This window comes from Pinus tabuliformis, chromosome 3_1 (genome assembly GCF_031772625.1).
Source record: "Pinus tabuliformis cultivar Carrire ecotype Pingquan chromosome 3_1, CPIR1, whole genome shotgun sequence".
NCBI classification, from domain to species: domain Eukaryota; kingdom Viridiplantae; phylum Streptophyta; class Pinopsida; order Pinales; family Pinaceae; genus Pinus; species Pinus tabuliformis.
In genome coordinates, this window is record NC_142301.1 from 185,663,189 (window position 1) to 185,669,518 (window position 6,330).

At 36.0% G+C, this 6,330-nt stretch overlaps 1 pseudogene; it reads left to right on the plus strand.

The window, feature by feature from the left end:
- Nucleotides 1–4,893: 4,893 nt before the first annotated feature.
- On the plus strand, nt 4,894–5,843 carry LOC149186419 (G-type lectin S-receptor-like serine/threonine-protein kinase SD2-5; annotated as a pseudogene).
- Nucleotides 5,844–6,330: the final 487 nt, after the last annotated feature.

Consider the following 6,330-nt stretch of genomic DNA (forward strand, 5'->3'; position numbering starts at 1 on the left):
TTGGGTTTGATATAATATCAATCCTTTGGGTTTATTAATCTAAGGTTCATATTCGTAGGGTATAATATCATTCTTAAGGTTTATAATATTAATCCTTGGATTCAATAAAAATCCATGGGGCTTATAACCATGGTCAACCATGTTCCAATGTCACATTGTGACAAAAATTTTCTCAATATGAAAATCAATCATGGAACACCATCACATTGTGAGAAAGATTGTCTCGATATGAAAATTAAACATGGTCAACTATGGTCAACCATGGTCTAGTGTCACATTGTGACAAAGATTATCTCAATATGAAAATCAACCATGGTGAACCTTGGTTAACCATGTTTATTTTAGGGTTTATAATATTTATCTTAGGCTTTATATTTTGGGGTTTATGATATTAATCCATTGGGTTTATAATCCCTTGGGGTTTTAGTATTAACCCCTTGGGTTTATAATATTAATCCTTTGGGTTTATTATTGTAAGGGTTGATATTCCTACCATATAATATTATTCATAGCGTCTATAATATAATCATGGTCAACCATGTTCCAATGTTACATTGTGACAAAAATTTTCTCAATATGAAAATATACTATGGTCAAACGTCGCATTGTGACAAAGATTGTCTTGATATGAAAATCAACAATGGTCAACCATGGTCCAATGTCACATTGTGACAAAGATTGTATCAATATGAAAATTAAACATGGTCAACTATAGTCAACCATGGTCTAACGTCACATTGTGAGAAAGATTGTCTCAATAAGAAAATCAACCATGGTAAACCTTGGTCAACCATATTTATTTTAAGTTTATAATAATTATCTTAGGGTTTATATGTCCTGGGTTTATAAGATTAATCCCTTGGGTTTAATATTATTCCCTTGGGTTTATAATGTAAATCCTTTAAGTTTATTATTCTAAGGGTTGATATTTCTAGCGTGTAATATTATTCATAGGGTCTATAATGTTAATCTTTGGGTTTAATATAAATCCCTTGGGTTTATAATCCTGGTCAGTCATGGTCCAATGTCACATTGTGACAAACATTATTGTAATATGAAAATCAACCATTGTCAACCATCGTCAATAATTGAAAACAATTGTAAACCGTTGTCAATGATGCTCAACCATAATCCAACGTCACGTTGTGACAAAGATTGTCTCAATATGAAAATCAACCATGTTTATTTTAGGGTATATATATATATCTATATATATATATATATATATATATATATATATATATATATATATATATATAGTAATAATCAATTTATTATTAAATATTAATTAATTAATTATTATTAATTATCAAATAAAATATTTATTATATATAAATATATTCATAAATTGTTATTTTATTTTTAAATAATTTTTTATTATAGGAATGAATTAATTATTATTAATATAATTATTATTTATAAGGGATGGGCACTATGTCGCAACTTTTCCTTAAATGTTTTTTAATGCAGTTATTCATTTTATTGGGTTGTGGGGAAGGAGGTGAGAGGAAGGAATTAGTTGTCCCCTCTACTCGGCTGAAAAATCCGAGTTGGAAGCCTGGGAATAACACATACTTGGTTTCTCCGAATGGGACATTCTGTGTTGGCTTCTATAATGTTTCGACAAATGATTATGCTTTTGCTGTATGGTATGCCAATGATCCTCAGAGGACTGTGGCATGGATGGCTAATAGAGATCATGTAGTAGGTTACATGTTAGGCCCCTATACTACTAGTGTAACCCCTTATTGTTATTAGTACAACCCACTTATTATATTGATGTACCCATGTAGTGCCCATATTGTTACTATTATGCCACATAGAAGCCCACCATTGTTACTGTTGTGCCCTACAATATTATTGTTATGTAGGCTTTGATTGTATTGGGACCACTTAGACTCCTATATATAGAAAGGAGGTATTTTCATTTGTATCATCCAAGAATTGTTCATTTATGTAATGTAAAGGAGGTTGCCCCCTCGAAGAGGCTGAATTCTAAGGCGTGGATCTCTCTTTTCTATCTTTTTGTGAGCTGGTTTCATAACATTTGGTATCAAAGCTTTGGATTCTAGGGTTTCGCTGCTCCAAACAGGTCATCGTGGAATTTTCGCTATAACTTGTTTTCTGTGACGTTTCAGAAGTCGAAAAAAAAACCCATTTGAGAAGAAATCGCGCTGAACTTTGGGTCCGAATTTCAGAGCTTTTCGCGCGATATTTTCAGAGATATGATCTGAGGAAGTTGGTCTTTTTGCAGACTCCTGAATTACACTTAAAACAGGTGACCTGGGGAAAATCGTCATAACTTTCTTTCTGAGCATCGGATTGAAATTTTGTAAGAAGATACAGAAAGAGGACGGACTGTAGTTTTCTTTTATATATTTTTCAGATCCAAAGGTTGAAACAGTGACACGTGGAACTTCATACAATTTCGCTCTTCTGGAAAGGTCTATAATCAGGTCATCTTGGGAGATTGTGCATAACTCTTTCTTGGAGAATCCAATTTGGATCAGACTAGTGGCATTGGAAAGAGGACACAGAGGGCTACTATACTTCACAATTTCAGAACTTAAAGATCTGAAAGTACAGAGTTACATTCATTTCAAGGTCGAGCTCCTAAAATCAAGAAAAAGCAAGATGAGGAAGTTTGATGGCAAGGATCCGGTAAATTGGATACTTCAGATGGAGCAATATTTTGATCTACATGGTGTACAACTGTTACAAAAGGTATGTATTGCATCTTCATATTTAGAACCAGATCAATTTTTATGGTATGAAGGGCTTTGTTCTCGTAAAAAACTTGTTACGTGGTCAATTTTCACGGAGGAAATGATAGCACATTATGAGGATACAAAGAGCAACACCTTCTTTAGAGCAACACCACAACAATTGGAAAGAGTAAAAGGGCTTTGTGACATAATGGAAAGCAAAATTATGGAAACCAGGAACCATATCCTTCACAGCTATAAAGATGAAAGTGTTGTTTCTCCCAGCCTTCCACAACCTACAAGGGTTACACCACAACAATTGGAAGAAAAAAGAGAAAAAGGGCTTTGTTACAATTGTGATAGCAAATGCACTAAAGGTCATAGGTGTGCTGAGAAGAAATTATTTTACATAGAATATGAAGAGGAGGAAGAAAAGGATCAAGAAACATCAAAAGAAGAGGATATACGCCAGGACACCACCCCAGAGAAAGAAGAAATGAATCCGACCATATCTTGTAAAGGACTGGAAGAAATTACCACTCCTCAAAAGATAGAAGGACATATCAAGAAGAAAAAGGTTCAAGCAGAGAGAGATCACATCGAGCATCAACAACAAGTTCTCCAACTTTTAAAGGATAACGCCACTTCGGTGCAAAATCAAATGAAACAACAGGTAAATCAACATCATAGTGAAAAATGTTTTGATGTAGGTGATTGGGTATTGTTACTGCTACATCTCAAGCAAGCTATTTATGAGAAGGAAATGTTGGCAATACTACATGCACTTAAAAAATGGCGACCTTACCGAATGGGAAGACTCTTCAAGGATGAGGATGTGGAAGCATTGTTTTGTGCTATTTATATTATCCAACCAAATTGGATAAACGAAGCAACGGATGAATGGAAGAAGAACGAAGAAGTATGGCCACTTATTCAAAAGTTGCAAAAGATTCCAATTCAAGCAATATTGCCAGAAATTGAAGAGGAAGGAAAAATCATATTGGAACCTGGAGCAGTCACAGAAACAAGAACCCGACAGCTACGAAATCGATCAATTTCAGAGTATCTCATCAAGTGGAAGAACTTACCCGCTGAATATTCCACATGGGAGGACAATAATTTTATGTAGAAGCATCAAGAACTACTCAAGCGTTGAGGACAACGCTTTTTGAAGGAGAGGGGCATGTTAGGCCCCTATACTACTAGTGTAACCCCTTATTGTTATTAGTACAACCCACTTATTATATTGATGTACCCATGTAGTGCCCATATTGTTACTATTATGCCACATAGAAGCCCACCATTGTTACTGTTGTGCCCTACAATATTATTGTTATGTAGGCTTTGATTGTATTGGGACCACTTAGACTCCTATATATAGAAAGGAGGTATTTTCATTTGTATCATCCAAGAATTGTTCATTTATGTAATGTAAAGGAGGTTGCCCCCTCGAAGAGGCTGAATTCTAAGGCGTGGATCTCTCTTTTCTATCTTTTTGTGAGCTGGTTTCATAACATTACAATTCTTCCTTGACCCTTGAGAATGGAAATCTCACCTTATCTGACTCTGATGCTCCAAGGATAATATGGACTGTGCCGATCAACACTTCCAATGGAATCGATGTTGGAATGGGTATGGTTTTGTTAGACTCAGGGAATTTGGTGTTCAATACAAGCAAGAATATCCATGTCTGGCAGAGCTTCGACTCTCCTACTTCTACTCTTCTTCCAACACAGGATTTCTCCTAGGAAAGGAGATTGGTGTCAACCAGAAATGGCAGCACCTATGCCTCAGGTGCCTATATCTTCTTTGCCTCTCAGGCCAACGGTCAAGCACTCTCCTTGTATTATGACAGGAGAAAATTAGGGTACTGGACTTTGACGGCTAATAATGTAGCAGTTAGTCTGGGTGTTGGTGTGTCTCTTATTTTAAGAGAAGATGGGAATCTTACAAGTTCAATTGACTCAAAGTCGATACTGATGGCATCAGACAGTGGGGATGCAGCCAAACCATTAAGAAGACTAAGTTTAGATCACGATGGAAATCTCAGAATTTACAGCTAGAAGGGGAACTCATATTCTTCTTGGGAAGTAGTGTGGGAAGTAGTACAAGAGCGTTGCCAAATTCCTGGCACTTGTGGAGACAACGCTATCTGCAATACCCCCGAATTGAACGACAATACGCCGGTATGCCAATGTCCACCCGCTTCCTTCCAAATATTACTGATTCTCGCAACTGCCAGAGAATTGTTAAATTTCGCTCATCTTTATGCACTTCTAATTATCAGAGAGTCTGTTATCAATTTATCCCAGTGTATTATGTCAATTTTAAGGGGAATCAAACAATCAGGAATATTGTGAGATTGGAAGAGTGTATGTCGACTTGTTTGAACACTTGCACATGTCTGGGTTTTTCACACAATTGGATGGCAGCGGATACTGTGCTCTCCATTCCAACAGACTACTGAACGGATATTGGTCTCCAGATTTGCAAGCGCGCATGTACTTGAAGCTGTTTGCAAAAGATAAAAATGTCTCAAATGAAAATCGATACACGGGTATGCTCTCTGTGGTGGAAAATGTTTGTGAGGCTGCCTTCAGTCTCTTGTTTCCGCTAAACGATTCTGACCATACAACATGGGATCTTATCATAATTTTCTCCATATTTGGCATCGAGTTTTTCTACGGAGTTTTGGCTTTCTAGGCATTTCTGAGGCAACACTCCAAATATGCAGACATAACTAGAATTTTTAACTTAGATATTCTACATAATCTTTCAAGCGGGGGACCAAAGAGATTCACATACGCAAACCTGAAAGTGGCGACTAACAATTTCAGCAATGAAGTGGGTAGAGGAGGATTCGAGATTGTGTACAAAGGTGTTCTGCCCGATTAGAGAGAGATTGCAGTGAAGAAGCTCAAACGAGTATCTCAAGGGGAAGGGCAATTCTAGGCAGAGGTGACAATCATAGGGAGAATCCATCATCTCAATCTTGTTTGTATGTGGGGTTTCTGCATAGAAGGTGAACACAGACTGCTTGTGTACGAGTGTATACCAAATGGGTCATTAGAAAAATATCTGTTCGATAAGCAGGGCAATGGTGAAATAGTTGGGTTGGACTGGAGCTCACGATATTGAATCAGATTTTGTGGCAAGAATCCTTAACAATTTTTGAAAAATGTGTTTTCATGTTTTTGCTGTGAATTGTGAATTATCCACATACTCATTCTTGCAAGGGTTAAATAATATGGTGTCTCATCTCTATTGTTAACTCAAAGCTTCAGGTTTGAAATTAAGAGAAACTTAATTCAAAGTTCTAAAATTAAAATTAAGCTAAAAGTAATTCAAAGCTCCTCAAATTAAGTAGTCCAAAGCTCGGAGTTTGAATTAAAGTAGTTTGTGGTGGTTGACTGTTAATTGGAAATTTTCTTTTGAAATAGATGACATGTGTACCCATGATTCTTGTGGGGTAGTGAAATAAGGGATTGTTTTTTCTGTGTGCAAAAAAAAGAAAAAAGAAAAGAAAAGAAATAAAAGAAAGGAAATGTTTATATTTTTATTAAGGAGTAAAAAAATTTAATTATTGAAGTTGTGAAAAGTTTGGTGGTTGGTAGTTAAAGATTCA